Genomic DNA, 9,973 nt, shown 5'->3' on the forward strand with positions numbered 1-9,973 from the left:
TGGGTGGATTTGTAGATATCTCTCGCTGACACAGTGTAACAACAGCTCAGCAGTGCCTCTGCTGATCAGCACATAAGCAAGCCTTCATCTCAAGGCCACCTACCTTGAGATACATAACGATCCTTCAGCATCCTATACCCATTACCACAATGGATTTGACTGTAGGCCCATTCTGGGACACCCACACAGAGCCCCATAGCGGACATAGTGGTCACTGCACCACATACCTCCCCCCACTGTTCAAACTTGTGGGGTTGAACACATGACATCACCCAGGGATCTCGAGACTGGGCACCCATGTCACCTTGCCCTACAAGTCAAGAGGACCATCTCTGTCTGTTTCGGTAGTCATACTGCATCATATTTATGTTAGGCCTCCCCTGCCCACAGCGGTCAGTATCTCGGCCTTGGGCTTTGGCCTTCCAGTCAACATCCGTCAGCGTGACCAGACACTCTTTTGTCTCCACCTGTCTGCAGTGCGCTCCGTCACCCGACCTTTCTCTCACTGGTTGGCTCTCCCGGTTCGTACGGTCACGAGTCCCACGTCCAGTTGGGCCAACTGGCTTGTCCGAGTCTGACCCTCTGTCGCTACGTCCACCACCGGGTCACGTGCCTATGCTACTAAGATTAGAACTGCCACTTGCGGACTCTCGACGTTCTTGCCTTCGACTACCTGTCCTTTCATTATTTGGAGGATCCCTTTGGGTCCTTACACCTTGGGTTGGAGGTGGATGCCACCTGACATTCTGTATCTGCTTATTCATCTGCAGTCGATCCTGTCTTAGCTGCTCTATCTCCTTCAGGTACGCTACCGAATATTCCAGGAACATGCGAAACTTCCCAATGCTTTCCATCGAGCCAACCACAATGACTGGAACCATGTCATCTTCTACAGCTACTTGGATTTCCCCAGCAGGTGGGATCCTCACTCTCCTCACACTGGATCGATTTACCATCTCCTGCATCGCCTTTCCACATCTGCCAACGACTTTCCCCACAAGATTTCTGGGTACCGGAATTATGTCTTCCACAAAGCCCAGCCAACTTTGAGCTTCCCTCGCAAGCTCCAGATGTCGAGCGGCTTTCCTATTACGCTTCACAAGCATCTGTTTCGTGCGGAGACATTGTAGGTGCATCTCCTTCAGGACAGCCACCCTTCTCTCTGTGTCTTCTGTTTCTGCCAGTATCACCAACTGGTCTGTCTCTGGTGCCCAGTTCACGCTATAGGCCTTTACTGTCCTTTTAAAGGTCTCATGCACACCCTCGCTGGCACATGCTTCTCGCACGTCTTTGGGTACCTCCATCATGCACTTGAAGGTCGTGGACTTGCTCTCATTCTGGACAGACGGCTCTGTGTTTACCACGGACACTTCCCTCAAGATATCTGCCACGACCGGGTGACTGTCTTGTGCAGCTCTTGACTCACCATCTTCCTGAGATCTACAGTCTTCAGGACCCTTTTCCAAGATGGACTTTGGCAGTTCTGCCTTGTTATCACTTGGACAAGGCCGCTTTACAGCTTCGTCCCAGCTCTTCTCCCGCAGAAGACCTTTTACTACTCCTCTGAGTTCTTGGAGAACTTTATCCCCCTCCTCTGCCAGGTAGCGACGCTCATCCTCTCTCCGGAGAATCTCCTGTTGATGCTTCTCTTGGGCCTCTCTGAGCACCTCCATATCCTTCACTATAGCTTTGTTCATAGTTTGACACGCTGACAGGTGACCTCTGAGCTCAGAGACTTCCTTCTCCAGTTCATCCACTCTGTGCTCAGTTGCTTGCCTTAGGACTCTTTCCCATTCGACATGTTCTTCCACTGTCTCCTTTATCAGCTGTATCTCACGATCCTGTTCTCTTTTGTCCAGCACATGTCTCACCACTACCTCTTTAATTATATCAAAGGGTACCACTGGGTCAGTCCCGTCAGTCTCATCTCCCAGCCCACCATCCGTCATGTCACGAGACGTCAGGTCTGTAAGTTGGGCAGATGTACTTCTTCCGGTCATTTCTACCTCTGACCTGTCAATGTCAGGAGGCGTCACCGTCTCAGTGTCCGCTGGCCCCACAGTCGAAACGTCTTCATCGTCCGACCATACGTCATCAAACATGACAATGTCTCAGCCCCTCTCAAAGGTATGCACTAACTTTGGTGGCATACTACCACCTTGACACTTCCCCTTTGTCATCTCAATCATAACTCTATCCACCGTATAATTCACAATGACCCCATGGTCGCAGTGAACCCTGACGTTTTTCTCGGTCAGAGATAAAACGAGAGGAGTTCCTGTCAGAGTCACCTGACTCTGAGTCCAGCCTACCAGGGACTCCTTCCCGGTGCAGCATCACGGTACACACCTGTGGCCCGTCGTTATCAGGAAAATACATGCCGCACTCCTCAAAACTCATACACACACTGTGGTTCCCCAGACATACCTACTGAGGCAACCAGTGCTGCCATTTCCTGAACCACCCCAATTCGCATTGCCGCCCCCTCCTGGGACTCCACCCCTTTTGGGCTACCACCCCAATTTGGGTCACCACCCCCTTTTGGGACTCCACCCCCATTTTGGGTTACCACTCCAATTTGGGTCACCGCCCCTTTTGGGACCCCACCCCTTTTGGGTCACCACCCCGATTTGGGCCACCGCCCCCTTTCGGGATTTCCCCATGACCATTATGCAGAACTTCTTATGCCACAGTTCACACAGTACAGTTTATGTCTTTTTGGGCTGGTACAGGCCCTTTAAGCACGACACCACACCAGTTCCTTCTGGCACTGCCACAGCTCCTGCTGTCACAAATCACCACCACCACCAGTTGCAGTTCACACACAGCAGCTGGTGTCCTCTTTGTAACCCCACCGAGTTACAGGAAGCCGCTTGTCCCCTTCGTAACCCCGCCGAGTTACTGGAAGCTGCTTGTCCTCTTTGTAACCCCGCCGAGTTACAGGAAGCCGCTTGTCACCTTCTTGATTCCCACTGAGCCACCGCAGGCTGAGTTGAGAAAAAAAAACCCACACCACAAAAAAACTCACGTGTCCTGTCTGTGTGCTATTCAGGACGTACCATCTCCGCCTGAGACCGTCCAACACACAGGGCGCACCGGGTGCTATCCAGGGAGCCGACCCTCCTCCCAGGGTTTCCCAACAGACCGGCCTCACCAGGTCCAGGGGCTCAGCAGGTGCTCTTCAGGACATCCATCTCCGCCTGAGACTGCCCAACACTCATGCCTCACCAGGTCCAAGGTCATACTACGTGCTCCAGGGAGACGATTCTTCTCCTAGATCCTCCCAACACTGACCCTCCAGGACTTTGCTCACTGAACCCTCCAGGTACAGTCTTTCCCACTGACCCAGGTCAGTACAACACAGATTCCTGTCTGTTACCTGTGTCAGCCCCACAGGTCCTCGGATACCTCTTCTCCACAGAGGCACCCTATAGCAATCACCAGTCTCTTTCTCACTGACCCCGGTCAGTACAACACGGTTTTCACGACCATCACCTGCTGGCCGCGCAGGTTCCTGGATGCCTCTTCTCCTCAGAAGTATCCCACAAATATCAATACAGTCACTTTCTTTGACCTCGGTCAGTATTACTCACGATTTTCCAGACCATCTGTTCTCCTGGCTCAGAGCTGCCAGTCCGGCAACATGTGCTTCTTGGAACCACTGCCCGCCGTCTGTCACCAATTGTAGGGATTCTACTCGCTTAGGTGCAACGGGAGACAACCAGGAGGCACGTTCCTTTTAAAAGTTCACAGGGTTTATTGCGTCATAACCCATAAAGCAGCACATAACACAAGGAATAGCCTTTAGCCTTGCAAAAGCAAGCATAAGTGTCCATGATTTCAGGCTCAGTCTTGGATCCTCAGCAAAACACAGGAGGCTTATCCCTCCTCACATACAGCCAATATACATAGGCCTCCCCGGGTCAGCAGCATCAGCACGTGGTCTTCAGGGAGGTAGCCCACCTTACTCCACATAGGCCTGCCGGGACATTCCACATAGCCCAATCAGATCCATGCGCTCTCTCTCTTCATGTGACCTACCCTGGTTACCTTATATGGTCCGTAGCCACGCCCAGTGGGTCACATGGCTATGACCTCATCACAGGTCCTTCAAGCATTCATACACATACTTTATTATGACACTCTTAAACACACCCCTGGGTGGATTTGTAGATATCTCTCGCTGACACAGTGTAACAGCAGCTCAGCAGTGCCTCTGCTGATCAGCACATAAGCAAGCCTTCATCTCAAGGCCACCTTGAGATACATAACGATCCTTCAGCATCCTATACCCATTACCACAATGGATATGACTGTAGGCCCGTCCTGGGACACCCACACAGCGCCCCCTAGCGGACATAGTGGTCACTGCACCACACTATGTGTAGCCATAAGGTTGCAGTTTAATTTTTGGGGTCAAGTAAAATTGAAATGGCAGTATGGGATTAGAAAAGCATGGCTACCTTCTCCCCAAACAGCGTCACTCCTGCCGGTGCGTTCTGTCTCGTATTGCAGCTCAGTTCCATTACGAAAAAAGGAAGCTGTTTAAGTTCTGGCACAGTTTTAGAAAGAAAGTACAATGATTTATTGGAGGCATTATAGCATGAGTAGCTACTTGGAGTTAAAATACAACCTGGTTCATGGGGGCAGAAGACAAAACTACTCCTGTGGACGAAATACGTAAATCTTAAGACATGCTGAATTAATACAGACAGTAATTGCATCGGTTTTAATAATTGTGTGTAATTGCTTCAAAGTCAATGTGTGCAATTGACATAAAATAACTTTTATGGACAATTTTCAGGCCCTTTTCTCACATAATTTAGAATATTTGGATAGGCACAGTTTATCTTGGGAAATTGCTTTATTGGAGTGAGTCAATAATTACATCTTTATAGAACACAGCCTATAAAATGTGCACCCAGTTTTTTCTAAAACACATAATTGTGACCTCACAATACAACACAGCCTTAAAATATACACATATAAATTTATAAAACATAGCCTAGAATTACATAGACATACATTTATGAAGCCCAGAATTGTCATATCACAGTATGCAAACACGTTTATCAATTCAAATATAATCATTTATTAAATTTAGTATTGGGACTTGGGAATAGAGCACAATCTATTCACCCAGATTTATTTCTGAGGGCAGGTGCATACGATATTAAAATCGCTCATCAGAGCGAATTGGGCCGGTTATGCAAATTACACTGATCAGAGTTTGATCCGATTCTCTCAGATGAAAAGAAGATAGTGAACAACATTTCTTCTCCATTTTGTCAGTGTATAGAAATTGGACTGTACTCAGACGTCATCCAAGTTCAGTCCAATTTTTTTCCACTGATTTATTGACTTGCATGGCCAAGTGCGATCCAAATATCATTATTAAACTCGGACTTTCAGCGGACATGTGTACGGCCCCATAGACTAACATTGGCTTGCGTTCAATCTGATGTTTTCTCAGATCGCATTCGGACATGGAATTCCGCCGTCTGCACCTGCCCTGAAACATAGTATTGTAACATCTCAATAGAGCAATAAAAAAAGAGAAGAGCCAGCACTGCCAGTGGTCAGAACGCATAACATGAGGTGCATATGCACATATCTTACTGCATTCAAAATGAGACATTTAGCAGAATATTGATCAATATATTGAGCCACCCCGCCAAGGCAATCTCATATGGGGGGTCCTACTCTACATTTTTATTTATTCACTGTGCCATTGCGGCCTCCTAAATGTTTTAAAAGCAAGACCATATCAAATGCAATCCATACCTGAAGCATATCTGCATCACTCCCGTGCAGCCAGATGGAGCAGGTGCAGATAAAGGCCAACCAGGTCTGAACACAGACATCTCAGGTTTGACCTCCACACATTGCCTGACCAGCAAACACAGATGAAGGGCAATGCAGGCTCAGACATGGATGCAAAAATAAATAAAGCCTGGGGCAGGGCGGGGCTGCTGTGAGTGTGCACAGCAGCCTAGATCAATCACAATAAACACAGAAAAGATGGCGAACATGACCCAGCGTGCACGGCAACAGTGGTGGTCAGCCACAAAACCAATTTGCAATAAAAAGAGAGAAGAGCCAGCACTGCCAGTGGTCAGAACGCATAACATGAGGTGCATATGCACATATCTTACTGCATTCAAAATGAGACATTTAGCAGAATATTGATCAATATATTGAGCCACCCCGCCAAGGCAATCTCATATGGGGGGTCCTACTCTACATTTGTATTTATTCACTGTGCCATTGCGGCCTCCTAAATGTTTTAAAAGCAAGACCATATCAAATGCAATCCATACCTGAAGCATGACTGCATCGCTCCCATGCAGCCAGATGGAGCAGGTGCAGATGAAGGCCAATAGAGCACAGCCTATAAGGCTATGTGCACACGTAGTTTTAGGTGCTGCAGATTTTTCAGCGCGGATTTGGAAAAATCCACGGGTAAATCCACAGGTCAAAAGACCTGCAGTTTACCTGCGGATTAGCCTGCAGTTTCACACCTCTACAATGGAGAAGGTTTGAAACCGCTGCGGATTCCGCACAAAGAATTGACATGCTGCGCATTTGAACCCGCAGCAAATCCGCGTGGAAAATTCTGCAGCATGTGCACAGCGTTTTTCAGTTTACCATTGAAAAGAATGGTACTGTACAACGCACCTACATCTGCTGTGGACCCGCAGCTGCAGAAACGCTGCGGATCCGCAGCAGAACCGCAACGTATGCACATAGCCTAAAGCAAAACATAAATGTATTTTATGCCTGAGAAAGCTTCCTCTGTATTGCTGCTGTGTCCGAAAAAAACATAGATACTTCTAAACATCTGTTAACCTAAAGACAACAGATAAATGGAAGTATAACTGCAGGATTAGATTACACCGGGTTTGTTTGCTATTTTACCAAGGAAATGAATTATCTGCATTGCTGTGGTTATATCAAAACAGTGGAAAATTATAGATTAGAAGTTATTGCAGAGTTGCAGAATTTTTCATTTTAGAGGCGCTAGCGATTTTAAAGTTGGTCTGATTTTGATGCAGGAGAGTCGGTCGAATGTAATGCAAGTGTCATGCTTTTTTTCTGGGAGTACAATCTGATTTTTCACACCTAGCATCCGATTTACATCAGAACGCAGTGCGATTGCTATCTGATTGCAATGCGATTCTAACCTGGAGCGATTCACTATGTCATTTACACATCCTTTTCAAAGGAAATATTCTTCAGAACACACATATACAGTGGGGCAAAAAAGTATTTAGTCAGTCAGCAATAGTGCAAGTTCCACCACTTAAAAAGATGAGAGGCGTCTGTAATTTACATCATAGGTAGACCTCAACTATGGGAGACAAACTGAGAAAAAAAAATCCAGAAAATCACATTGTCTGTTTTTTTTTCATTTTATTTGCATATTATGGTGGAAAATAAGTATTTGGTCAGAAACAAAATTTCATCTCAGTACTTTGTGATATATCCTTTCTTGGCAATGACAGAGGTCAAACGTTTTCTGTAAGTCTTCACAAGGTTGCCACACACTGTTGTTGGTATGTTGGCCCATTCCTCCATGCAGATCTCCTCTAGAGCAGTGATGTTTTTGGCTTTTCGCTTGGCAACACGGACTTTCAACTCCCTCCAAAGGTTTTCTATAGGGTTGAGATCTGGAGACTGGCTAGGCCACTCCAGGACCTTGAAATGCTTCTTACGAAGCCACTCCTTCATTGCCCTGGCGGTGTGCTTTGGATCATTGTCATGTTGAAAGACCCAGCCACGTTTCATCTTCTATGCCCTTGCTGATGGAAGGAGGTTTGCACTCAAAATCTCACGATACATGGCCCCATTCATTCTTTCATGTACCCGGATCAGTCGTCCTGGCCCCTTTGCAGAGAAACAGCCCCAAAGCATGATGTTTCCACCACCATGCTTTACAGTAGGTATGGTGTTTGATGGATGCAACTCAGTATTCTTTTTCCTCCAAACACGACAAGTTGTGTTTCTACCAAACAGTTCCAGTTTGGTTTCATCAGACCATAGGACATTCTCCCAAAACTCCTCTGGATCATCCAAATGCTCTCTAGCAAACTTCAGACGGGCCCGGACATGTACAGGCTTATGCAGTGGGACACGTCTGGCACTGCAGGATCTGAGTCCATGGTGGCGTAGTGTGTTACTTATGGTAGGCCTTGTTACATTGGTCCCAGCTCTCTGCAGTTCATTCACTAGGTCCCCCCGCGTGGTTCTGGGATTTTTGCTCACCGTTCTTGTGATCATTCTGACCCCACGGGGTGGGATTTTGCGTGGAGCACCAGATCGAGGGAGATTATCAGTGGTCTTGTATGTCTTCCATTTTCTAATTATTGCTCCCACAGTTGATTTCTTCACTCCAAGCTGGTTGGCTATTGCAGATTCAGTCTTCCCAGCCTGGTGCAGGGCTACAATTTTGTTTCTGGTGTCCTTTGACAGCTCTTTGGTCTTCACCATAGTGGAGTTTGGAGTCAGACTGTTTGAGGGTGTGCACAGGTGTCTTTTTATACTGATAACAAGTTTAAACAGGTGCCATTACTACAGGTAATGAGTGGAGGAAAGAGGAGACTCTTAAAGAAGAAGTTACAGGTCTGTGAGAGCCAGAAATCTTGATTGCTTGTTTCTGACCAAATACTTATTTTCCACCATAATATGCAAATAAAATGAAAAAAAAAACAGACAATGTGATTTTCTGGATTTTTTTTTCTCAGTTTGTCTCCCATAGTTGAGGTCTACCTATGATGTAAATTACAGACGCCTCTCATCTTTTTAAGTGGTGGAACTTGCACTATTGCTGACTGACTAAATACTTTTTTGCCCCACTGTATATATATATATGTATATATATATACCGTTAGGTCCATATATATTTGGACAGAGACAACATTTTTCTAGTTTTGGTTCTAGACATTACCACAATGAATTTTAAACAAAACAATTCAGATGCAGTTGAAGGTCAGACTTTCAGCTTTCATTTGAGGGTATCCACATTAAAATTGGATGACGGGTTTAGGAGTTTCAGCTCCTTAACATGTGCCACCCTGTTTTTAAAGGGACCAAAAGTAATTGGACAATTGACTCCAAGGCTATTTCATGGACAGGTGTGGGAAATCCCTTAGTTATGTCATTCTCAATTAAGCAGATAAAAGGCCTGGAGTTGATTTGAGGTGTGGTGCTTGCATTTGGAAGGTTTTGCTGTGAAGGAAACAAGTGGTCAAAGGAGCTCTCCATGCAGGTGAAACAAGCCATCCTTAAGCTGCAAAAACAGAAAAAAACCCATCTGAGAAATTGCTACAACATTAGGAGTGGCAAAATCTACAGTTTGGTACATCCTGAGAAAGAAAGAAAGCACTTTCTTTCTCAAAAAAAAAAAAAAAAAAGATCAAGATCCGATTCGAGCTGGAGAAAAAAAAACGTACTTGAACACACAATCATAGAATAACATTGGTCCTAATTCAATTCGATTTTTTATTGGATTGCATTCATCCGATTTCATTGCAAGTGGGAATGAGCCCTTACACAAAAGACTTGTTGCATAATCCGTGTAGTTCATACATAAATGAAACGCCTCTTAAAGGGATTGTCCACAACTGGAGAACCTGTTTTTCTAAATAGCTTCACAGTGCAAAACAAAATGAAAAAATGAAACGTCATACTTATTAAGAATATCTACATGAAAACATGCAAGGCTCAAAATGAATAAAAAATGTTTTCTATACACCCCCTGATGAAACTTGACACGAAATACATGTTGGGTGCATTTTCTTTGATAGGTAAAGTGGACTCAATATCACTTTTCTTAAAAGCTTCATAGTTCAAAACAAAATTAAAAAATGAAACTTAATGCTTAGTAATTGTAAAGTGCTGCGGAATATGTTGGCTCTATGTATTATCTCCTGGGCCGGGACCTTTCCTCCCATCTCCATCTGTGGTTCGCCAA

The sequence above is a fragment of the Dendrobates tinctorius genome, unplaced genomic scaffold (genome assembly GCF_039654945.1).
Source record: "Dendrobates tinctorius isolate UK_male_01 unplaced genomic scaffold, ASM3965494v1 ptg000158l, whole genome shotgun sequence".
In the NCBI taxonomy this organism is placed as follows: Eukaryota; Metazoa; Chordata; class Amphibia; order Anura; family Dendrobatidae; genus Dendrobates; species Dendrobates tinctorius.